The sequence below is a fragment of the Octopus sinensis genome, linkage group LG6, assembly GCF_006345805.1.
Source record: "Octopus sinensis linkage group LG6, ASM634580v1, whole genome shotgun sequence".
Taxonomy (NCBI): domain Eukaryota; kingdom Metazoa; phylum Mollusca; class Cephalopoda; order Octopoda; family Octopodidae; genus Octopus; species Octopus sinensis.
In genome coordinates, this window is record NC_043002.1 from 88,632,903 (window position 1) to 88,660,615 (window position 27,713).

The 27,713-nt window shown below is 37.3% G+C and overlaps 1 long non-coding RNA gene across 1 annotated transcript in view; it reads right to left on the bottom strand.

The window, feature by feature from the left end:
* Window positions 1-21,075: 21,075 nt before the first annotated feature.
* Window positions 21,076-27,713, bottom strand: part of LOC118763990 — a 19,083-nt gene continuing 12,445 nt past the window's right edge. Inside the window, exons 2-3 of the long non-coding RNA XR_004999765.1 lie at window positions 23,048-23,049; window positions 21,076-21,121 (exon numbers count right to left, since the gene is read on the bottom strand). This is a non-coding gene — a long non-coding RNA (uncharacterized LOC118763990). The remainder of the gene's footprint in view (window positions 21,122-23,047; window positions 23,050-27,713) is intronic.

The following is a 27,713-nucleotide window of genomic DNA, read 5'->3' on the forward strand; positions in this document are numbered from 1 at the left end:
GAGGTGGCCAGATGTTAGGGGTGAAGTGAAATTGTATGACAGCCATGACTTGGTTCTCCTCCTTATGTGACATGGTGCAGAGCCCTGTTGTCAGACATAGGGTCATCCTGCAGCCACCCTCTTGACCAAGGGCAGCACTACCTCCTCCAGGCACTTGATGAAGGCCTACATGTTGAGTCTGAGGCCATGTGGGAAGATGAATGATCACTCCAAACAGCATGATGTTGACTGGATGTTTGATTTTTATCACTCTCAGTACATGTCCTCAGATTGCACTGTTTTCAGATTGACAGCCAAACACTTAGAAATGCTCATATTGGAGTTTCTGGCACGAATGCCAAGCAGTACAGCATGTCATTTCCAAATTTCTGGCAGAGTGAATCGTATCATGGTGCTGGTTTTCTCACAAACAGTGCCCAACTGACCCTACCATGCTCTGTAGTTGACAAAATCAAAAACAAACAATGTGCAAACGTAAAATTTAAAATATAAAAGGGCAACAATTTACCCATTGCACCCTGCATTTATATATATATGGCCGATTCTTTCTAATCACCCTCTGAGTGCTTTGTTTAGATACTGCTTGATCTATTCCGCCAATGATCATTTTTTGATTTATCCATTGATCTGGCAAAAAATCTTGTTCTCCCTGTGGCACCTTTTTTTGTCCCTACTACAACTTCAGTTTTTAAAGGAGTTGCACTTGCTACAGGAAATATCAAATAAATCTTTTGTTGCATTGTTTTTAAACATAATACACTTTGTTTGAAACAATGACACATTTTTTTCCTATTTTACACAGAGTTTAGTAACACTTGGTACTTTAGATAAAAGTTTAAAGATTTTCGGTTCAACTGACTCAGTTGTAACACAAGGGGTGGATGTCTTTTGCCAAAGAAGAATTATCTTCTCTATTTGTTACAATTTTGACAATTTGTTTATTTGATGGATCTTTCTTAACTACACTCTGTTCTTTTTCTCGTTCAAATAAAACACATTTTAGTACGTCCTTGTAAGTTGGCCAAACTCGCTCGCTAAGATCACATAGAGTATCAAATATTGAGCATTCAATATCATGATGCATTATTGGCTTATGAGTCATCACTAAATGTAAACAACACTAAATTTAAAACGATCATTAATTTTAATACAATGGCCTAAAGTCAAGGTACAAAGCAGAAAACTTCACACACGTCCGATGTACATCCACACTCAACGACCGTTGCAGCGCCACTGGAGAGAAGTTTACGCTCCCGTTCTCTTTATAGTCAATGCAGAACTCAAGATATTAGTCAATTTTATTGAAATTTGGTATTCAACCCCTTAAGTATACTCTATTTACTGTTTTGCATTCTGCAATGTAGAAATATGTATTTGTTATTACTTAAAATCCTAGAAATTCAAAATTTGATAAAAAATTTTGGATTTAGCAATTTAAAAAATTTTCAGTTGTATTGCAGAGCCTGAAAAGAATATTTAACCTATTTCTTTATTACCCACAAGGGGCTAAACACTGAAGGGACAAACAAGGGCTGACAAAGGGATTAAGTCGATTACATCGACCCCCCCCCCCCCAGTGTGTAACTGGTACTTAATTTATCGACCCCGAAAAGGTGAAAGGCAAAGTCGACCTCGGCGGAATTTGAACTCAGAACATAACGACAGATGAAATACGGTTATGCATTCCACCTGGCTTCCTAACGTTTCTGCCAGCTCGCCAACCACAATGTTCTTTATACGCCTTTCTTTTAACCCTAGTTCACGACAAAATATCAATATTTGGTTACCAATTTCAAAAGCTGCATTTTTCGCTCCAACCTTATATGTGTGTGTGTGTGTGTATACACGCACACACACACACACACACACATACACACACATACACACACATACACACACACACATACATACACACACACACAATGGGCTTCCACATAGTTCTTGTCAATGAAATTTACTCTCAAGGCGGGGAGCTGGCAGAAGCGTTAGCACGCCGGGCGAAATGCTAAGCAGTATTTCATCTGTTGCTACGTTCTGAGTTCAAATTCCACCGAGGTCAACTTTGCCTTTCATCCTTTCGGGGTCGATTAAATATGTACCAGTTACACACTGGGGTCGATATAATCGACTTAATCCGTTTGTCTGTTCTTGTTTGTCCTCTCTGTGTTTAGCCCCTTGTGGGTAGTAAAGAAATAGGTATTGGTTGTTGGGCTATAGTAGAAGACATCTGGCCAAGCTGCCATGCAGCAGGACTGAACCTGAAAACATACGATTGCACAGGAAGCTTCTTACCCACACGTCTATGTCTATTCTTAGTTTTGTTTCTGTTAGTTGTATTTTACGATTCATATGGTCTGTAGGAAGAAACTGTGCTCCCTGCTTTCATAAGTTCTTCAAGATTGGTAAGAGATAGAAGCCATTAATGTTCTTGAATAGTCTACAAGTTGACAGCTGCAGGTAAAAAATAAAAAGTAGAATAAAATAAAGAAACAAGGCTAATTCATTTTCCTTAGACCACAGTTGTTCATGGAGAATGCATGTGGGTCATAACATCCCATTGCTCTTGCCTTTTAATAAATCTGAGTCATTGTGCTTGTCTAAGAAATCAATATGTACAGGAATACTGTAGCTAAGTAATTAAATAGTTGAACTACTAACCTAAATTCCCATGATTTCACTGAAAACAAGGATTTTTAACACAAAAGAAGATATATCCAACCTTAAACCTCCAATCTATTTGTAACTGTTCTTCCAAATATATGAGTTTGCAAAAACTATTCAGTCTAGCATGGAAAATACATGAATATTCATTAAGAAATGAAAGTATACAGAGAGTTAGCTGATGAATAATGTAAGTGTTATACAATAGAATTGTCATGGCAATGATTAGAAACAAAATGCTATTGAAGTACTGATTAAAATTCTGTGTTTTCATCATCATCATCATCATCATCATCGTCGTCATCATCATTGTTACTGTCATTTAACATCTGTTTTATATGCCAGTATGGGTCAGATGGTTTGACAGGAGCTGGTGAGCCAGAGGACTGTGCCAAGCTCCAAGTGTCTGTATTCAAGTGTGTACATGTATATGTGTTATGTGTTTATGTGTATACGTGTGTTTGTGTGTGTGTGTGTGTGTGTGTGTGTGTGAGTGAGAGAGAGAGAGAAAGAGATGAAGAGAGAGAGAGAGAGAATTCATATGTGTATATGTATGTATGTATGATTGTCATTTCTCAAGTATGAGTATATATGCATGCATATAAAGTTTTAAATGGCTGTATATGGCTTTTTATATATGTCTATTAGCGTAACTGAATGCTTATTTAGTTTATACATATGTGTACGTGATTATATATCAGATATATGTAAGCATGTATAAGTATGTCTTTTGCTTATGCCTTTATTCATTAATTGGTGTGATTGTATATACATGAGAGAGATAAAGAAAGCAATAAACAAACACAGACTGACATATATATATATATATAGAGAGAGAGATGGTGGGTAGAGTTAATGTGCTTTGTGTTTGTGATTTCTTTGAATCATGAAAGGGTTTTTTGTTTGATTTTTGTTGGTTTTTTTTTTGTTTTGTTTTGTTTTTTGCAAATGAAACATTTCATATTAGGAAGTTAAATTAATAGACATGAAAGTAATTACAGATTAATTACTAGGTTAGCTAAACCTGATAATGAAATGAAGGATTTTTAATTAGATACATGATCATACGAACCTGAAATTGTCCTTGCTTCAAGATTAAAGAGAACCTAATACTTAATGGGTTAAATTATTTCAGAAGGAGATTGGTATAGTAATTTCCATGATGACCAAAACTACATGGGAATGCTATCTGCATGGAAAATATTTTGTAAAGAAAATGTTAGGATAGGCATAGGAGTGGCTGTGTGGCTTACGAACCACATGGTTCTGGGTTCAGTCCCACTGCGTGGCACCATGGGCAAGTGTCTTCTACTATAGCCTCGGGCTGACCAAAGCCTTGTGAGTGGATTTGGTAGATGGAAACTGAAAGAAGCTCGTCGTATATATGTATATATATGTGTATATGTGTGTGTGTATATATGTTTGTGTGTCTGTGTTTGTCCTCCCCAACATCACTTGACAACCGATGCTGGTGTGTTTACATTCCCGTAACTTAGCGGTTTGGCAAAAGAGACTGATAAAATAAGTACAAGGCTGAGAAAGAATAAGTCCTGGAGTCGATTTGTTCGAGTAAAGGCAGTGCTCCAGCATGGCCACAGTCAAATGACTGAAACAAGTAAAAGAGAGTAAAAGAGTATAGGCACAAGTGTGGCTATGTAGTAAGACGGTTACTTCCCAACAACATGGTTCAGGGTTCAGTCTTACTGTATGGCACCTTGGGCAAGTGTCTTCCAGTATAGCTTCAAGTCGATCAAAGCCTAGTGAGTGGATTTGGTAGACAGACACGCGTGTGTGTGTGTGTGTGTGTGTGTGTGTGTGCGTGTGCATGTGTGTGTGTCTGTGCTTGTATTGGTGTTTATGTCCCCATAACTTAGTGGTTTGGCAAAAAGACTCAAAAGTCTACCCTGACATCTCACTATCATTAATACTTCTTTCTTATTGCTTTTCGGCCCCATTTGGTCACTTCCACCCTCTCTTTTAAAATATGAGTGGTCATAGGAGCATGTGTGGCTGTGTGGTAAGAAGCTTACTTCCCAACTACATGGTTCTGGGTTCAGTCCCACTGCATGGCAGGTCAATTTCTTTGACTAAAAAATCCTTTAAAGTGGTGCTCCTGCATGGCCACAGTCAAATGACTGAAACAAGTAAAAGAATAAAAGAATAAAATAATGCAGCTCCACTACAACAAAAACCCTTTTCTGTTCTGGCCCCTTCTCTCTCATAGTTATACTCCTTTCTTTCCCCCCATTCTACTTGGTAGGTTTGTTGGAACATCAAATAGATTGCTTTGCAGTAACCATTCCAGCTCTGTGCACAATGAGTTCAAATTCTACCAAAGTCGGTTTTGCCTTTTAGTCTTTCAAGGTCAATAAATAAAATATCAGTATTGGAGAAAATTCTTCCCTTTCTCCAACTATTTCTTTCTTTATTTACCGTTTTTGAAATCAGTGTATGAATTCAACGGATTTCTTATAAGGTGACAAGGTGAGCTGAGTTTAACCTTAGGCGTGGTAAGAGCCACCAATGAGAATTAAGATGCTCTGCATCAAAATTTGAAATCACCAGTGATCTGGCATCAAACAGATTGCTTTGCAGTAACCATTCCAACTCTGTGCACAGCGAGTTCTGTATTCTGTGCACATTTCTGTGCACAATGAGGCAGCGAGCTGGCAGAAACATTAGCATGCCGGGCGAAATGCTTAACGGTTTTTCATCTGCTGTTACGTTCTGAGTTCAAATTCTACCGAGGTCGACTTTGCCTTTCATCTTTTCAGGGTCGATAAATTAAATACCAGTTACGCACTGGGGTCGATGTAATCGACTTAATCCGTTTGTCTGCCCTTGCTTGTCCTCTCTGTGTTTAGCCCCTTGTGGGTAGTAAAGAAATAGGTATTTCATCTGCTGTTACATTGTAAGTTCAAATTCCGCTGAGGTCGACTTTGCCTTTCATCCTTTCAGGGTTGATAAATTAAGTACCAGTTAATTTATCTCTATGTTTAGCCCCTTGTGGGTAATAAAGAAATAGGTATTTCATCTGCTGTTACGTTCTGAGTTCAAATTCCACCGAGGTCAACTTTGCATTTCATCCTCTCAGGGTCGATAAATTAAGTACCAGTTACGCACTGTGGTTGATGTAATCAACTTAATCCCTTTGTCTGTCCTTGTTTGTCCCCTCTATGTTTAGTTCCTTGTGGGCAATAAAGAAATAAGAATGCATCATTATTATGGCTTTTATTTCTGCACCAGCAAAATTCTTGTTGATAAGATGGAAAAAGAGCATCTGATGTCCCATGTATGGTGTGATATTTCTCTTTAACTCGGATCTTTTCGGTTTGAACGGCAGTTTTTTCTAGCGGTGTCATATGAAATTGTCACCTATAATTATGACCCTAGTATCGATCTATTGCATTTCAATCTGTTTTAGAGTTAGGGTTAGGGTTTGGGTTAGGGGTGGGGGGAAGGGTATCTTTTTTTCTCCATGAATGTAAATAAACCCAATCTGTTTCTTAAACGAGGGACATATTCATACGGCACAGAATGTTTTGTACCTCAATAGACGTCAGTGATTGGTTGAAATTGCAGAAATTGAAGAAAAAAAACAAAAAATATCTTACAAACTATAGAATTTTCTCAATAAAGCCAAGAGAAAAAGATGTTTTATAAACACATTCTACCAGTATACGAAGTTTAAAATTTTTTAGTTACCTAGAAATTATGTTAAAAACTGCCGTTCAAACCGAAAAGATCCTTTAACTCTACTCCACATGACTTCTGTAGTGTTTTTTGTTAATTGATGAATCAAAATGCAGACTGTGGTTGACTGCTGAACGGTTTTGCTGTTGTTTGTAGGCACACCAACAATCCGGGATAAGATTTATGGAGATTACATCTGACAGAGATTTAAGCAGATTTATGATTTTCCATTTTTATCCTATAGGTGCAGGTGTGGCTGTGTGGTTAAGAAGTTTACTTCTCAACCACTGGTTTCAGGTTCATTCCCACTGAGTGGCACCTTGAGTATGTGTCTTCTGCTATAGTCCCAAGTTGACCAGAGAGTTGTGAGTGGATTTACCAGAGGGAAACTGAAAGAAGCCCTTCATATATATATGACTGTGTGGTGAGATATTTACTCTCCAACCACATAGTTCTGGGTTTAGTACCCCTGAGTCACACCTTTGGCAAGTGTCTTCTACTATAGCCTCGGGCCAACCAAAGCCTTGTGAGAGGACTTGGTAAATGAAAGCTGAAAGAAGTCTGTCATGTGTGCGTGTGTGTCTTTGTACCTTTTCTTATTTCTTTACTACCCACAAGGGGCTAAACATAGAGGGGATAAACAAGGACAGACAAAGGGATTAAGTCGATTACATCAACCCCAGTGTGTAACTGGTACTTAATTTATTGACCCTGAAAGGATGAAAGGCAAAGTCGACCTCGGCGGAATTTGAACTCAGAACGTAGCGGCAGACAAAATACTGCTAAACATTTTGCCTGGCGTGCTAACATTTCTGCTAGCTTGCTGCCTTGTACCGTTTCTCTCTCTCAGCACCTCTTCACAGGTCTTCCAGATTACTCTTCATCTTCCAAGGACATTCTTTGGCTTTTGAAGTACCCGTACCACTTGAAATATTGCATACAACCCAATTATCTCATCGCTGTAAGCTTGCTGAAGCATGCTCAATGTTTCTGCAGCAGACTTCCCAAGTTTAACACAAAGTTTTATGTTGGCTCTTTGTTCCTGTCCATGACAAAATCACAGACTACAGCATACACATGATCACAAAAACACAAATTTCAGAACTTGCAAAGTAAACACAGCAATGTCACTCAGCACACTGCCTCATGAAGGTCACTGCTAGCCCTCACTGTATACACAACCATGTGCTGCCGTCTGTTGGTGCACTACAGAACTAGTCTGAAAACTTTTTGATAAAACCTCATATCTGTGTGCATGTGTGTGTTAGTGTCTCCTTGTCTTGACATCAGTCGATGGTTGTAAATGAGCGTCACCACCACCATACAATATAAGAGGTGTCCTTCATACTTTGCTTCCAATCTTCCACAAAAACATGTCTTGCCAAGAAGAAATATTACTGTATTCAGAAAAAAGGTGTGGTTGGTAACAGGAAGGGTATCTTAACCATTGGAAAATTGTGTCAACAAGTTCTGTCTGTCCCATGCGAACTTGGATAAGTGAACATTAAAACAATGGTGATGAGCGTGGTAGTGGGGGGTTGGAGGAGGAGGGGGGGGGTGGATATGAGAGGGAGGGGAGGGGAGGGGAGGGAGGAGGAGGAGGAAGGGGAGGAGTGGAGGGCTTACACCTTCATTTTATGATCATAAACCAAAAGAATATTGAACAAAGAATGGAAAATAAATATATTCTCATATTATATTCTCATATACCTGTTTTCAGTCATTGTATCGTAGTCATGCTGGAGCACCACCCTGAAAGATTTAGTCAATCAAATTGCTTATTTTTAAGTCTGATACTTTACTTTATCAGACTCTATTTGTTGAAATGCTAAGTTATGCTGTTTTAGAATGGTGTTGTTCTGGTAACCAGAGTATGTGACCCTGCTACTTTTAACCTTCATTCTGTGATTATTTCGCCGAGTGGTCTTATGTTGGCTCTCTTTAGAATGTCTTGATTGGTTATGTAGTCTTGCCTGTATGTCCTTAGAATCCTTCTCATGCATCTTTGGTGAAACACCTCTAGCCTTCTGCCAATTTGCCCAGTGTTCTTCATGTCTCTCTAGCATAGAGAACTGTCAGTTGTCACACACTAAGAGATAAATATAAAGACATACTCAGTCAACAGTCTATCCATCATCATCATCATTGTTTGACCGTGGTCGAGACAATGGAATTTACTATGCTACGCCAGACTTCACGGTCCATCATGGCATTACGGAGGTCCTGTTGCTGGATGCCTGTATCCCTAGAGATTACATCAGGGTAGGAGAGTGTGCGCCCTCTGGTATTGCGAGTAGATAGCTTCCAGAGGAGAAGAGTAGAAATTGCCACGTTTTCATCTCTACAACAATGTCCAGCAAACTGGACTCTCCTACCTTTCACAAGAGATGACACAGGTGGTAGTTTCCCATATATTTGCATTTTGGTTGGATGACGCTTCCACATTCTATCCACATTGAGAGATGATAAGTATTGAACCAAAACCTAAATGTATTCAAGACAGAGACAGGAGAGAACTACAAATCTCCCAGAATTAAAATGGTTGATGACACCAAATTTCCAATCAATTAAAATTTAAGCATTGGTTCAACATTTACCCTCCCCACCTTTACAAAGATGGGGACGGAGTCTTGATTGATTAAAAAGCTTCCTTGGTTGAAATATTTTAAGTGTTAGCTCTTACTTTACTCTAATTTGAATAATTTACTTTCCATGCTTTCACCTTTCTAAATGTAATTTAAATCTGTTTAACATAAAAAACAAAAACAAATTCTAAAATACCTAATAACATTTAATTTAAATCCTCCTTTTTTCCGTTCCTTTTTATGTTTTTTTGCATCTGATAAATTCTAAAATTTTCGACAATTTACCAAAGAAGAAAATGAAGGAGGAGGAGAAAAGGAGGAGGAGGAGGAGAAGAAGAAGAAGAAGAAGAAGAAGAAGAAGAAGAAGAAAGAAGAGAAGAAGAGAAGAAGAAGAAGAAGAAGAAGAAGAAGAAGAAGAAGAAGAAGAAGAAGAAGAAGATAGAAGAAGAAGAAGAAGAAAGAAAGAGAAAGAAGAAGAGAAGAGAAGAAGAAGAAGAAGAAAAGAAGAAGAAGAAGAAGAAGAAGAAGAGAAGAAAAGAAGAAAAAGAGAAGAAGAAGAAGAAGAAGAAGAAGAAGAGAAGAAGCGGTGCTGGTGGGGAGGGTGTTATAAGCCGCCTAGATAGTTGCTGTTGTTTAACCCAAGGTTCACTCTCTGATCAAGCAGACCTATTTTCAAGGCTTGTCCCACCCATCATCATCCCATATTACTTTCAGGCGTTGTTCTTGCAGTCATGGCTGTGTGGTTAAACACTTCACCTTTTTTTTTCAGGAGTGGGGATCAGTTCTGCTGCACAGCACCTTAGGCTGTAGTCTTCTGCTGTAGTTCCAAGCAAATCAATACCTTGTGAATGAATATGGCAGACAAAAATTATATGAAGCAACATTGCACATGAATATATATATATATATATATATATATATATATACATATACATGTATGTGTAGCATGTGTGTATGTACATGTTTGTGTTTTATGTGTACACATATGTGTGATGTGTGTGTTTGTATGTGTGTGTGTGTGTGTGTGTGTGTGTGTCTGTCTGTCTGTCGGTTGGTCTGTCTGTCGGTTGGTCTGTCTGTCAGTCTGTGTTTGAATGCTTCCATTCAGCACTTTATATAAAACAGCACTGAACTACTAAGAGGGAAGTTTGTTGTCATTCCTCATCACCACATCATCTGCTAGCACAATGCTTCTTGAAGACATGTAGGGTAAGAATTCCCTGTCTTGAAAAAAAAACAGATCAAGATTAATGACAGGAAGACCGTTCAGCTATAAAACAATCCCTCAATAATTTATATTTATCTAACCCATACTAGCAATGAAAAATGGATGTAAACACATAAACAAACAAATATTGTATCCTGGACTTCATCATGCAATGTGTCCTTTCTTTTTTCTTGAATCACACCTTGTTGGCTATTATTCATAGCAGGTCAAGCACTCTCATAGAGAGTCTCTTGTTGGTTTTATTCATAGGTGTATTTGATCTTGGTCCTGCCAGTTAGAAGAATATTGTAGCATATTTCTCCCACAGATCTTTTCAGTTTGAACGGCAGTTTTTTCTAGCGGTGTCATATGAAATTGTCACCCATAATTATGACCTTAGTATCGATCTATTGCATTTCAATCTGTTTTAGGGTTAGGGGTGGGGGGAAGGGTATCTTTTTTTCTTCACAAATGTAAATGAACCCAATCTGTTTCTTAAACGAGTGACATATTCATACAGCACAGAATGTTTTTTTACCTCAATGGATGCCAGTGATTGGTTGAAATTGCAGAAATTGAAGAAAAAAACCCACAAATATCTTACAAACCATTGAATTTTCTCAATAAAGCCAAGAGAAAAAGATGTTTTATAAATACATTCTACCAGTATACGAAGTTTAAAATTTTTTAGTTACCTAGAAATTATGTTAAAAACTGCCATTCAAACCGAAAAGATCCTTCTCCCACTCACAGAACTTAACTATCAGTTTTTCTATGCTGTTGGATGGCTCAACCTCAGCACAGCATCTTGCTACTTGTTGCAGCCCATCCTCATTTCCTTTGGGAAGTTCAGTATACTGTGCTCCATTGTCACTAGTTCTCTCTGCTTCTTCTTCCACAGGTTCCTTCAGCCTGGATCACTACCCCACCTCTTTACCCAACTGACATCCTCCCTGTATCCATGCGCATCATATATCCATACCAGTGTAGTCACTCTTTTGCACAACATATGCAGTTTCTGATTTCTTCTATACTTAGTCTCTTCATTCAGCCCATCTTTGCTACATCATTCAAGCATACCAACACTACATACTCACATCCCCATTTCTTTCCAGCCTTCACATATTCTAATTCAATACCTGTTTCATTAACAAGTACATCACAACTTCATACACAAGCAGGATACAAATTGCACCTTGCTTAAAGATGAAGCCTCTTAGTTACCCACAGAGATAATAGCTTCCTGAACTTAATCCATTTTGTCCTTGCTCTAGCTCCTATGCTTTCAGAACACCCACCTTCTCTGCTAATTAGACCACCTCCTAAAATATCTAATTACATTCAATCAGATCACCATCAGTTTACAAACATTTGGATGGAAGACAGCTGACATGCTGTTCCGATTATGTGAGTTTTATATTTTGACAGAACAAAACCTGTTTGTTTTAATCTGCAGCAGTTAAAAAACAACATAGTGCGGAAAAACATTTGTTATTGACACAAATGTGATACGGTTCTATTCTTCAGTGAAGTAAAAAGATTTCTTACATTGGCAAAAAACACCTAATTTATTAAGGATTGGATATAATTGTTTTAACTAGTTCCCAATAAATATTTTACATATGATGAAGCATGGCCTGAGAGTTAGAGTGTTGCACTCATGATCACAAGATTGTGGTTTCAATTCCCAGACCAGGTAGTGAATTATATTCTTGGACAAAACACTTTATTTCATATTTTTTTCTACTCTAGGCACAAAGTCCGGAAATTTTGGGGAGGGGGCCAGTCGATTAGATCAACCCCAGTATGCAACTGGTACTTAAATTATCGACCCTGAAAGGATAAAAGGCAAAAGTCGACCTCAGTGAAATTTGAACTCAGAACATAAAGAGAGATGAAATACCTATTTCTTTATTACCCACAAGGGTTAAACACAGAGGGGACAAACAAGGACAGACAAACGGATTAAGTCGATTATGTCGACCCCAGTGCGTAACTGGTACTTATTTAATCGACCCTGAAAGGATGAAAGGCAAAAGTCAACCTCAGTGAAATTTGAACTCAGAACATAAAGAGAGATGAAATACCACTAAGCATTTCACCCGGCGTGCTAACGTTTTTGCCAGCTCACTGCCTTTAGTTCATGTTGTTCCAATTTACTCATCTATAAATGAGTAAACTTGTGATGGATTGACATCCCATTCAGAGGGAAATGTGATCTCAGTCCAATATAATACCATGGAAACCAGGTTACTGAGACTATGACTCCTCAGACACAAAATAGTAATATTCATGTTACTTATATATATTTTTGAAGGTGACTGAATTGGTGGTTAGGGTATTTGACTCATTATCATAAGGTCATGAGTTCATTTCCTGGCAACGTGTTGTGTCCCTGAGCAAGATACTTTATTTCACATTGCTCCAGTTCAGTCAGCTGGCAAAATATAGGTAATACCTGTATTTCACAGGGCCAGCTTTGTCACACTCCTGTCACGCTGATTCTCCCAGAGGTCTACATTAAGGGTACACATATCTATGGAGGGCTCAGCCACTTGCACGTTGATATCAGATCAACTGGAACACTTGTCATCATAACCAATGGAATGCCAGATCTATCTATCTATCTATCTATCTATCTATCTATCTATCTATCTATCTATCTATCTATCTATCTACCTATCTATCTATCTTTCTATCTATCTATCTATCTATCTATCTATCTATCTATCTATCTATATATATATATATATATATATATATAATATATATAGTAAAGAAATATATATATATATATTTAGTAAAGAAATATATATATATATATATTATATATAAAGTTAATCCAAACAAGAAAACACAGAAAAAAAGAGAAAAAAACACAGCAATGCAGGACGTGGAACAATTAAAGTATTATTGACGCTCAGGAAAGAAGGGAAGTGTGTGTGTGTGTGTGGTTAGGAAGCTTGATTCCAAGCTACATGGTTTCGGGTTCAGTCCCACTGCAGGGCACCTTGGGCAAGTGTCTTCTGCTATAGCCCCGGGCCGACCGAAGCTTTGTGATTGAATTTGGTAGGTGGAAGTTACTGCCACGTGTGTATATGTGTGTGTAGATGCTTGTGCATCCCCAAGAGAGAGGGATATATATATATATATATACACACACACACACATGTATATATATGTATATATATGTGTGTGTTTATGTATATGTGTGTGTGTGTGTGTATATGTATATATATATATATATACCTACATATATATATATATATATATATGTATGTATGTATGTATATGTATATAATGTATACACACACACACACATATATATATATTATTAGGATCAAAGGGATTGAAAAGTAAAATTCGACCCAGTAAAATTTCAGCTTAGACTTCAAGGTAATATATTCTTTTAGCCTTTTATTCTGTGATTTGTTTCAGTTATGCAACCATGCATTTGTTACTGTTCTTTTATGTTATTTATTTATTTATTTATTCATTTATTTATTTTGCTTGCTGAAACTGGCAGAAGAAGCAATGCCCATGACCCTTGAAGGTTCTCTGAAACTGATGTGGTTGATGCTCTCAATGTTCCATTTAGCCATTTTGATATCAACATGCCTTGAAACTACCCATAATTTTATGATGCCAACTCTTTGTTCTAAAGTGGTATTAATTAAAACCCCCCATCAAAACTTCATACTAATTTCTGTTCCAAACACAAACTCGTTTTAACAAATTGCTTATTGTTTTCAAAATTAATCAATTATTTTAACCCGTTAGCATTCAGATTATCTGTCAAATGCAATGCTTATTTATTCATGTTGTTTCGAATTCATTATCATCATCATCATCATCATCATCATCATCATCATTTAACGTCGTTGTCCATGCTGGCCTGAGTTGGAAGGTTTGCCTGGGCTGGCACACTGGAAGGCTTCATCAGGCTCCAGTCTGATTTGGCATGGTTTTCTATGGTTGCATGCCCTTCTTAACACCAACCACTCTGAGAGTGTAATGGGTGCTTTTATGTGCCACAGGCACAGGTGCCAGTTGCGTGACACCAGCATCTGCCATGACTGCAATTTTGCTCAGCTTGATGGGTCTTCTTCTCAAGCACAACATAGTGCCAAAGGTCTTGGTCATTGCCTCCAAATTATTCATAACAGAAACATTAGCACGTCGGGCAAAATGCTTAGCGGTATTTCATCTGTCTTTATGTTCTGAGTTCAAATTCTGCTGAGGTCAACTTTACCTTTCATCCTTTCAGGGTCAATAAATTAAGTACCAGTTGCATACTGAGGTTGATCTAATCAACTGGCCCCTGCCCCCAAAATTTCAGGCCTTGTGCCTAGAGTAGAAAAGAATATTTCATAACTTCGAGATTTCAATGATCTGATTGTTTAGTTTTAGTATGGCATTGTAGTGTGTGGAGGCACGTGGCTTAGTGGTTAGGGTGTCAGCATCATGATCATGAGATTGTGGTTTCGATTCCTGGACCGGGCGACTCATTGTGTTCCTAAGCAAAACACTTCGTTTCACGTGGCTCCAGTCCACTCAGCTGGCAAAAATGAGTAACACTGCGATTGACTGGCATCCCGTCCAGCTGGGGAACACATACGCCATTGAAACCGGGAAACCGGGCCCATGATACTGGCAAGGCTTTAAAAGGGTGCATTTATTTTTCTATGGCATTGTAGTGTAAGGTATGAGAGGCCAGATCTGGTCAGTTTGAGCATAAAACAAGTAGAATATCTTGGCCGAATATGGCTGGTTTAAATACTAAAGGGTCAATGGAAATATTGTAATACAAAAAGTAATCTATTGCTGTCAACACTTACAGCAGAGCGAAGATTCCAAAAGGCCAATGTTGTGGGAAGAAAGAACCAGGCATAGTGGTTAGTACAGTATTGGTGGCGGGGAATGCATCAAAACTGATGAGAGATGGAGAAATGAATAGGTATGAGATATTTGACTGGTGGTGCTATCTCCAAAGACCAGCTGTCTCTAAGGAACAGATGCCATTATAATGGCATTAGATAAATAGATAGAAGAGACAGCATACTAAAGGCAGGAGTGTGTTCATAAGTGGTTGAATTCCAGAGGGGATCTTCTCAGGATGTGGTCCAGGATGTTTTATGTACATAACAGCAGCATCGTCTCAGATGTCATCCAAGTTGATCACATCAGCCTCGAAGCATGTTTTATGTCTGGTACTTATTGTATTGATCTCTTGTTGTTGCTGAATATCCATGTATCCATGTTGAAACTAACAAACAAGCAAACCAACACTGGTTGCTGGGCGGGGAGAGACAAATATAAAGATACATACGCATGCATGCAAACACACACATACATATACACATGCACAAACACACACACACACACACACACACACACACACACAAAACAGGCTTCAACAGAGTTTTCATCTTCCCTCACAAGGTTTTTGGTTAATCCTAGGGCCTAGGGTTAACCTCCAACTAAGCCACACACCTCCTATAGCCTAGGACCTAGGCTATAGGAGATGCGTGGCCTAGGTGGAAGTTATGGCTTAGTGGTTAGGGTGTTGGACTTGCGATAGTAAGATTGTGGTTTCAATTCCTAGACCGGGCAATGTGTTGTGTTCTTGAGCAAAAACACTTCACTTCACATTGCTCCAGTCCACTCAGTTGTAGAAATGAGTACCACTAGTGGAGGTACATTGCTCAGTGGTTAGGATGTTGGATTCATGACAGTAAGATTGTAGTTTCAATCCCGGAACTGGGCAATCCATTATGTTCTTGAGCAAAACACTTGATTTCATGTTGCTCCAGTCCACTCAGTTGTAGAAATGTATTTATCATAGAGAGGGATGGGTTCCACCAGGCACTTTTTGCCCTAGATATGCTGTATGGCTGTAGTGAACACCAAGGGGTTAAGGGACTTGTCAAGGTTGTAGGAAAAGGAACATGCCAAAAATGCTATGCAATGGGATTGAAACCTGAGGTCATGTGGTTTCAAAGAAAACCTCTTAACAGCATAGCCATGCCTAAACCTAGCTTCTTAACCATGCACAGCCATAACTAAATATTAATTTTTAATTTTGGCACAAGGCCAGCAATTACATTACCCAAGTGCCCAACTGGTACTTATTTACATTATTTACATTATTTACAATTGACAGATATTTGTCCTCATCTTGTTTGTTATTAACACAACATTTCGGCTGATATACCCTCCAGGCTTCATCAGGTGTCTTGGGTTAATTTTGAATCTGAGTTCTCATTCCTAAGGTATTTTTCGATGTTGTTATTGTTGTTGTCGTTATTATTATTATTATTATTATTATTATTATTATTATTATTATTATTATTATTATTATTATTATGTTTTTTCCTTCTTTCTTCAAATTTTCTTCCGTTTCTTGCCGAGTGTTTTCCATACACTTAGGGCAGAGAAGGGCATTGTATGCATTCCCAGATTACACGCACAAATTCACAGATAAAATATGTATTTAAAAATTAATAAATAAATAAATTCATGGATGGATGTTATTTTCACAGCGATAGTGCTCTTCGCAGTACATGAGCCGTTCCAGTTAATACGATTTTTTGCACTTCCTGTAGGGATGGTAAGCCTGGAATCATTTTCTATTATTATTATTATATTATTATTATTAGTATTATTATTATTATTATTATTATTATTATTATTATGTTTTTTCCTTCTTTCTTCAAATTTTCTTCCGTTCTTGCCGAGTGTTTTCCATACACTTAGGGCAGAGAAGGGCATTGTATGCATTCCCAGATTACACGCACAAATTCACAGATAAAATATGTATTTAAAAATTAATAAATAAATAAATTCATGGATGGATGTTATTTTCACAGCGATAGTGCTCTTCGCAGTACATGAGCCGTTCCAGTTAATACGATTTTTTGCACTTCCTGTAGGGATGGTAAGCCTGGAATCATTTTCTATTATTATTATTATTATTATTATTAGTATTATTATTATTATTATTATTATTATTATTATTGTTATTATTATTATTATTATTATTCAGGTAACAGCCTATAATCGAACTGGGAATCTTGGGGTTAGTGACCTGAATAATAATAATAATAATAATAATAATAATAATAATAATAACAATAACAACATCGAAAAATGCCTTAAGAATGAGAACCCAGATTTGAAATTTCCCCAAGACACCTGATGAAGGCTGGAGGGTATATCAGCTGAATTATATTAACAACAAACAAGATGAAGGCAAATATCCGTCAAATGTAAATAATGTAAATAATTCCTCATCTCTTAAATATAGAACTGTGGTACATATTTTATCATAATTATAATGATAATCCTTTCTACTGAAAGCACAAGGCCTGAAATTTGATGGGGACGAGACTAGTCAAATACATCGATCCCAGTATTCACTGGTTTTAATTTTATCCACTCTGAAAGGACGAAAGGCAAATGTGACCATAATGGAATTTGAACTCAGAACATAAAGACAGACGAAATGCCACTTAGCATTTTGCCTGAAGTACTAACAATTCTGTTCACCACAATAATAATAAAAATAATAATCCTTTCTATGGAAGGCACAAGGCTTGAAATTTGGTAGGGGGCAAGACTAGTAGAATACATTGATCCAGTATTCACTGGTTTTAATTTTATCAACTCCGAAAGGACAAAAGGCAAATGTGACCACAGCGGAATTTGAACTCAGAACATAAAGACAGACGAAATGCCACTTAGCATTTTGCCTGAAGTACTAACAATTCTGTTCACCACAATAATAATAAAAATAATAATCCTTTCTATGGAAGGCACAAGGCTTGAAATTTGGTGGGGACAAGACTAGTAGAATACATTGATCCAGTATTCACTGGTTTTTATTTTATCAACTCCGAAAGGACGAAAGGCAAATGTGACCACAGCGGAATTTGAACTCAGAACATAAAGACAGACGAAATGCCACTAAGCATTTTGCCTGAAGTACTAACAATTCTGTTCACCACAATATAATTAAAAAATAATAATCCTTTCTATGGAAGGATAAGGCTTGAAATTTGGTGGGGACAAGACTAGTAGAATACATTGATCCAGTATTCACTGTTTTTATTTTATCAACTCCGAAAGGACGAAAGGCAAATGTGACCACAGCGGAATTTGACTCAGAACATAAAGACAGACGAAATGCCACTTAGCATTTTGCCTGAAGTACTAACAATTCTGTTCACCACAATAATAATAAAAATAAAATCTTTCTATGGAAGGCACAAGGCTTGAAATTTGGTAGGGGGCAAGACTAGTAGAATACATGATCCAGTATTCACTGTTTTAATTTTATCAACTCCGAAAGGACAAAAGGCAAATGTGACCACAGCGGAATTGAACTCAGAACACTAAAGACAGACGAAATGCCACTTAGCATTTTGCCTGAGAGTACTAACAATTCTGTTCACCACAAATAAAAAAATAAATATATCTTTCTATGGAAGGCAAAGGCTTGAAATTTGGTGGGGACAAGACTAGTAGAATACATTGATCCAGTATTCAATGGTTTTTATTTTATCAACTCCGAAAGGACGAAAGGCAAATGTGACAACAGCGGAATTTGAACTCAGAACAATAAAGACAGACGAAATGCCACTAAGCATTTTGCCTGAAGTACTAACAATTCTGTTCACACAATAAATATATAAAAATAAAATCCTTCTATGGAAGGCAAAGGCTTGAAATTTTGTGTGTGGGGACAAGACTAGTTAGAATACATTGATCCAGTATTCACTGGTTTTTATTTTATCAACCTCGAAAGGACGAAAGGCAAATGTGACCACAGCGGAATTTGAATTTGAATCAGAACATAAAGACAGACGAAATGCCACTAAGCATTTTGCCTGAAGTACTAACAATTCTGTTCACCACAATAATAATAAAAATAATAATCCTTTCTGGAGGCAATAAGCTTGAAATTTGGTCGGGGACAAGACTAGTAAGAATACATTGATCCAGTATTCACTGGTTTTTATTTTATCAACTCCGAAAGGACGAAAGGCAAATGTGACCACAGCGGAATTTGAACTCAGAACATAAAGACAGACGAAATGCCACTAAGCATTTTGCGCTGAAGTACTAACAATTCTGTTCACCACAATAATAATAAAAATAATAATCCTTTTATGGAAGGCATAAGGCAATTAGCTGGAACATTGGTGGGGAGACAAGACTAGTAGAATACATGATCCACAGTATTCACTGGTTTTTATTTTATTCAACTCCGAAAAAGGCGAAAGGCCAAATGTGACCACAGCGGAATTTGAACTCAGAACATAAGACAGACGAAATGCCACTTCTTAGCATTTTGCCTGAAGAGTACTAACAATTCTGTTCACCACAATAATAATAAAAAAATAATCCTGTCTATGGAAGGCATAAGGCTTGAAATTTGGTGGGGACAGACTAGTAGAATACATTGATCCAGTATTCACTGGTTTTTTTTTATCAACTCCGAAAGGACGAAAGCGCAAATGTGACCACAGCGGAATTTGAAGAACTCAGAACATAAGACAGACGAAATGCCACTAGCATTTGCCTGAAGTATAACAATTCTGTTCACCAACATAATAATAAAAAAATAATCCTTTCTATGGAAGCATAAGGCTTGAAATTTGGTCGTGGGGACAAGACTAGTAGAATACATTGATCCAGTATTCACTGGTTTTTATTTTATCAACTCCGAAAGGACGAAAGGCAAATGTGACCACAGCGGAATTTGAACTCAGAACATAAAGACAGACGAAATGCCACTAAGCATTTTGCCTGAAGTACTAACAATTCTGTTCACCACAATAATAATAAAAATAATAATCCTTTCTATGGAAGGCATAAGGCTTGAAATTTGGTGGGGACAAGACTAGTAGAATACATTGATCCAGTATTCACTGGTTTTTATTTTATCAACTCCGAAAGGACGAAAGGCAAATGTGACCACAGCGGAATTTGAACTCAGAACATAAAGACAGACGAAATGCCACTAAGCATTTTGCCTGAAGTACTAACAATTCTGTTCACCACAATAATAATAAAAATAATAATCCTTTCTATGGAAGGCATAAGGCTTGAAATTTGGTGGGGACAAGACTAGTAGAATACATTGATCCAGTATTCACTGGTTTTTATTTTATCAACTCCGAAAGGACGAAAGGCAAATGTGACCACAGCGGAATTTGAACTCAGAACATAAAGACAGACGAAATGCCACTTAGCATTTTACCTGCCGTGCTAACGAATCTGCCAGCTTGCCACCTTCACCATAACTAAATATTAATCTGACTTAAAAACCACTTTTTACTAAATCTTTCCACTTGTCACTGTTAGTATAATTATAATGATTTTTAACTTTGGTGTAACGCTTGGCAGAGTGATGGAGGGTGGAGATTGATTGGATCAACCTCATTAAATTGCTGTATTGTATTTATTTATTTTATTGATATCCTAATGAGATAGAAGACAGAGTCAGCCTTAGCAGGATTTAATCTCCAAATGTAAAATGATGTAATTAATTTCAACCTGCATTTTACTGTCCCTGCCAATCACTGCTGCTGCTGCTGCTGCTACTACTACTATTACTACTACTACTACTACTACTACTACTACTACTACTACTACTACAGCCACCACAACCACCACTACTACAACCACCATCACTACAACCACCACCACCACCACCACTAACTACTACTATTGCTTCTTCTTCTACTACTACTACTACAGCCACCACCACCACTACAACCACCACTGCCACCACCACAACTACTACCACCACCACTATTAACCACTACTACTACTACAATAATACTACAGTAATACTAATGATTTCTGATTTAGGCACAAAGGCCAGCAATTCTGAGGGAAGAGATAAGTTGACGCCATAATTTGACTTATTTTATCAACCCTGAGAGAATGAACAGCAAAGATGACCTTGCTGGGATTTGAAGTCAAAACATAAAGAGTTGGAAAAAAAATACCATTATCATCATCGTTGTCGTCGTCATCATCATCATCATCATAGTATTTATCAGTATTTCATCTGTCTTTATGTTCTGAGTTCAAATTCCCCTGAGGTTGACTTTGCCTTTCATCTTTTCGGGGTTGGTAAATTAAGTACCAGTTGCATACTGGGGTCGATCTAATCGACTGGCCCCCTCCCCCAAAATTTCAGGCCTTGTGCCTAGAGTAGAAAAGGATAATGATTCTTTCTGATTTTGGCATAAGGGCAGTCATTTTGATGGGAAAGAGTAAGTCAATTACACTGGCTCCAGTACTTGATTGATGCTTTATTCAATCCACCCAAAAAGGATGAAAAGCTAAGTTGATCTTAGTTGGAATTGAACTCAGAATGTGAAGAGTCAGAAGAAAAACCACTAAGCATTTTGCCTGATGGGCTAACAATTTTGTTAGCTATCACCCTAATAACGATAACAGAATAAAGACCCCTTTTGGTCATGAATGACTATTAGTTTGCACCTATAAAAGTTTCCTTCCAAGGCACAAGTCAGGGCAAGTTTGTTTCTGGAAGACCAGCAGTCATCCATGCATACCAGATTCCCCTCTCCATGCCTACAATGTTATCCAAGAGAAAGGCAGGGTCTGATACAACTTGGCACCAATGATGTCACAACTCATTTCCACAGCTGAGTGAACTGGTGCAATGTGAAATAAAGCATCTTGCTCAAGAACACAGCACAGAGCCCAGTCCAGGAATTGAACTCACTACCTCGTGATTGTGAGCCCAATGCTTTAACCTAATAATAACTATGAAGGCATGCGATCAAATTACATCAGGATGATTGAATAGAGGTCTGTATCCACAAAGTTGGGCCATCAGTGATTAAACCAGTAACCCCATAGAGCATGCTCTGTGAGGTGGGTGTTTATCTTTCTATTTGGTCACCCTGCAGCATGAAAAACACAATCTGTCAGAGGACCAATGAACTGTAAAAATTCAAAAGAGTTTTTTTCCTCTCTTTTTGAGAGGGAGATAATAATAAGGGTAGGTAGGACTTCTGTCATATTGAATAAAACTATGTGAAGGCAGCCTGTCTAGGACACAAGAAGTCCAGAGACTCAAAAACAGTAGGTACTGGGGTAACAAGCACACACCCCTACAAATTTTGGAGGATAATGAAAACACTTTGAACACCCTTCCCTTGGAAAACATCATCCCCAAAATTAACAAACATAGAAACCTTTTTGAACTGATGTGAGATATTACTTTTTTATCATTGGAATTATCTGATTTTATTGGTGTATGAATATAATAATAATTATTACTATTTGTTATTGGGATAATAATAATAATAATGTAACTTCCCTCCCACATGATGAGCAGTATATACTAGTCATTACAAATACTGTGACACAGGAAGTCAAGAAGTTGGCGAAGTTGGTCATAGACAGTTGTATCTTTACTTGTTTAACTAACTATACTGCTATACCAGAATGGATGTTATAACAATCCAACATTGGATTACAACAGTGGTGACAAAAAATTAACAAACTCACAAGGAGTTATGAGACTCACAAAAGTTTTTGCATGAATTTTATAGTATACAAAATCGTAAAATTATGGAAGAATTGTTGGCCAGTTTGCTCGAGCTGCAAAAACAGCAACAACAACAACTGAAAGAACAAAAACAACAATTACTATTACAGCAAGAAATGCTGTAATTAAGGAATAGTAATTCATCCAAAACTGCTGAAAAGATTTTCTTGCCAGATTATGTTGCAAACTTGATAACAGGATTTAAGTATGAACCAGATGAATGAGTTACCTTCAAGGTGTACTATAGAAGACACGAACAAATTTTCAATAAAGAGTGCAATGATTGGGGTGACGATATGAAAACACGTCTAATCCTAATAAAAATGGTAGCAGGAGAACATTACAGCAATTACGTACTCCTGACATAAACTTTAGAAATACAACAGACATATTATGTAAAATTTTTAGCGAGAAAAGCTCATTGTTTAATACACATTGGAAATGTTTGAACTTAGTAAAGAACAATGAGGAGGACTACATCACATTTGCTGGTAGAAATGGGGAAAGCTCAAACTGGATGAGTTATTGCCGGACTTGTTCAAGTGTCTGATATTTACTCAGGAACTAACTGCAGGACAAGATGCAGAAGCAAGAACAAAAATTTTCGCTGGGCTTGAACAAAACCAAGCTGTAACCTTACAGCAAGTGTCAGAAGAGTGTGAATGAATAGTAAATCTAAGGCATGAAGAGTGTGAATGAATAGTTAATTTAAGGCATGACACAGGGAAAATTGAACATAAAGATTGCTTCCAAGTGAAACAAGTGCATGGGAAAATACAAAACAGGCAGAATAGAAATCAAGTGTGTACTAAAATAGAGAACAAACAGGACAAGAATCAGGGAAAAAAACCCATGTTTTGCATGTGGAGGTCTGCAACTGAGAAAAAATTGCCCATTTAAGAAAGTGGAATGTTTCTGTTGTGGAAAAATTGGACACGTAAACGTGCACTGTAAAACCAAGATGACAAAACATTGGATCAAAGGAAAAAGAGTAAACAAGATGCTGTTGAAAGAAAATGATTAATGGGACAAAGAGGTAATTTGTAAATGTGAAAATTGAAAAAATAAGAGTAAAAATGCAGTTAGATACTGAAAGTGAAATTACCATTGTGAATGGAGGAAATTGGAAGTATATTGGTAAGCCAAAATTAAGTAAATCTACAAAAGTAGCACATGGTGTTACAGTAAAAGATTGTATTTTGTAGGGAATTTGTGTATAATGTGACATTTCATGACATGTAAAACAGGTGACTACTGTGCCATACAATCCCAGATCTAATGGACAAGCAGAACACTTTGTCAACATATTCAAGAGAGCCCTAAGAAAGTCAAATAAGGAAGTCATGGATGAGGTTGCTCTACAATTCCTAAGAGTATACTGAGTGACACCAAATCCAAACACACCAGCAGGTATGTCACCAGTGGAGCTGATGTTTGCAATGAAAATAAAATCATTCTTCGACAAATTACTACCTGGTAAGAAAAGAAAAATTGCAACAGATAATACAGCAAGATATTTCAAAATTGGTGAAAATGTATTTGTGAGGGCATACAAGAACAGAAAACAGAGTTGAGAAGATGGCGTGATTACCAAACACATAGAAAAAATGCTATACATCGTAAAAGGAAGAAAATGACTGTACAAGAGACATATAAATCAACTAAAAAAAGATTCGTTGAGAGCGACCCCAAGAGAATGGAAGAACCAATGGAATGATTACATGATATTTTTCAAGTATCAATGCCACTGCAAATAATTGAACCCAGTCGCACAAGCAAAAGGAAAAAAAAATGTATGGAGTTCCTGAAAGTGTATGCCAAAAGAGAAAATATTAAATTTGTAACTGTATGAAAAAAAAAATCGAAAAAAAGGGAGGTGGGGTGATGTAAAAATTATTGTTAATAAAAAGAAAATTACACTCCCTAAGAAAAAAAAAACTTTAAAAGGGAGATGTTATGCGGGAAATAATAATAATAATGATAATAATAATAATAATAATAATAATAATAATAATAATAATAATGGAACACCCCTCTCATGTGATGAGTGGTATGTGCTAGTCATTACATATACTGTGATGTAGGAAGTCGAGAAGTTGGCAAAGTCGGTCATAGACAGTTGTGTCTTTACTTGCCTAACTATACTGCTATACCAGAATGGACGTTATAACAGTCCAATGTTGGATTGCAACACTATTATACCTGTGTTTAAGGCAGCAAGCTGGCAAGATCATCAACATGCCAGGCAAAATGTTTAGCAGCATTTCATCCATCTTTACGATTCGAGTTCAAATTCCACCAGGTCGACTTTGCTTTTCATCTTTCCATGGTCAATAAAATAAATGCCAGTTTTGTACTGGTGTCAATGTAATCAACTTACCTCCTCTCCCAATTTTCAGGCCTCGTGCTTTTAGTAGGAAGGATTATTATTAATATTGAAAAATTGACCTTGTTTGCAAAAGTTTTGGACCTGAGTTTGCACCCACTAAACAAATTTCATTCCTGCTCTTATGAAGAAGTCTGATATAAAACCTCCAAAGGACAACATACTGGATTGGCAACCAGTATGAGACAGCTTGCCTCAACTAAATGTAGATAGGACTCTTTGAGCCACAATGAATAGAATATCGAGAGATGGTATTACTTTAAAAACACTGATCTTTGTGGGCCCTTACTCACAAATCTCTCATATCTTAATGGCAACAAAACAAAATCTTTACTGAATCTGTCACTGCCTGTATGAACAAAGGCTATGTCACCTGGAGGAGAGGTAGTCAGGGAGTGAGAACTTTGCTTCTAGTTGAAACCTTCCCAGCAATATATGGCTGGAGGTCTCCCACAACAGGACAAATTCTTCTGAAGGCTTTCCATGTCCAACACCGACAAGTATCAGTCAAATCAAGAACCAGAAATGGTTCAGGAAAAACAATAAACAAGTTCTTGAGACTTATTATACTTCCATGTATTATCCATAAGAAGTTTCAAACAATGAGATAACATAGGTGCAGGAGTGGCTATGTGGTAAGTAGCTTGCTTACCAACCACATGGTTCCGGGTTCAGTCCCACTGCGTAGTACCTTGGGCAAGTGTCTTCTACTATAGCCTTGTGAGTGGATTTGGTAGGCAGAAACTGAAAAAAGCCAGTCGTATATATGTATATATATATATGTGTGTGTTTGTGTGTCTGTGTTTGTCTCCCCCAGCATCGCTTAACAACCAATACTGGTGTGTTTATGTCCCTGTAACTTAGCAGTTCGGCAAAAGAGACCGATAGAATAAGCACCAGGCTTACAAAGAATAAGTCCTGGGGTTGATTTGCTTGACTAAAGGCGGTGCTCCAGTATGGCCGCAGTCAAATGACTGAAACAAGTAAAAGAGTAAAAGAGAGTAAAAGAGTATACCAAATTTGGAGAGAAAAGAACCCCAAAATTAGGCTGAATATAACAGTAACAAAGTTGTGAATGTATGAAGAAAGCTTGTAAACCAGAAATAGTTGACTGACATTGAAAGTGACCAAATAAAAGAAAATGTAAAATCAAATTTGAGAAACAACCCAGTAAATACAACTTGCACAAATTAATAGCCAAAAACTATGTCAATGTCAAAGAAGTAAAATCTTTACAGGAAGACCCACAAGCAGAAACAACCTAAATACACTACTTAAAGATTAAACCATTGTAGAGAAACATACTAATGAGATTACAAACAATTTATCAGCAGTGAATAACGTAGGTAACAAAAAAAGTAATCTGACCAAACTTGAAGAACAAGTATTTGCTAAATGGAACAAAATCTAAAATATGGACATGAAGGAATGCAGTAACCTACTTAAGAGTGAAAGAAAAAGGAAAAAAATTTCAAAATAATCTGCCAGGTGGACACAGCCCTGAAAGCAATTATAAATGAAATGAACTAGACATTACATCCTTAAATAAGTTATGCTATAGGCGTAGGAGTGGCTGTGTGGTGAGTAACTTGCTTACTAACCACATGGTTCCGGGTTCAGTCCCACTGCTTGGCACCTTGGGCAAATGTCTTCTACTATAGCCTCAGGCCAACCAAAGCCTTGTGAGTGGATTTGGTAGACGGAAACTGAAAGAAGCCCATCGTATATATGTATATATATGTGTGTGTGTGTGTGTATACGTTTGTGCATCTGTGTTTGTCCCCCCAACATCACTTGACAACCGATGCTGGTGTGTTTACGTCCCTGTAACTTAGCGGTTCTGCGAAAACAGACCGATAGAATAAGTACTAGGCTTACAAAGAATAAGTCCTGGGGGTCGATTTGCTCAACTAAAGGCAGTGCTCCAGCATGGCCACAGTCAAATGACTGAAACAAATAAAAGAGTAAAGAGTAATGAGTATGCTGCTGCTAAGTCTGCACCAAAAAGTGTGGCACAAAACTGAGGAACAGAATGGAAAATCTTCATGAAAGACCAACGTTGCAAGAAAAAAGATTAAGAAACAAATTGATGCCCTCCAGTCTGATGTAGAAACACTGTAGAACTTAAGCAATAGTCATAATATAAAACCACTCATGAAGAGAAAGATAATGAGATAATGTGAATGAAAGTCAGAACACCAATTTGCTGAAGTGTAGCAGATTCAAAATATTTCCTGAGAATATGCACTTTCAAGTCTTTTTCAAAATTGCAGCTGTCTGATGTAAAATGTTCAGCAAGTTCTGTTAAACTACTGTTATTGTGTCTAATGTCATATCTGTGTCCATTGAATCTTTTGTTCTGTTGTACAACTAACATAAACCAAGTTGTGTTTGGTGCATTCTGCTGTGCACACCATATGGGAATATCTACCTATCCCACCTTTCATATAAATCATAACGTTTCTGTTACAATTCCTGATGGAATTGATCTGACTCATATTGTTGCACAGTGAACAGGGTTTATGTCTCGTGTGGCTGTTTTTCAAGGCACAGTGTTAGTTTTCTTGGAGTCAGAAGTAAAAGTTG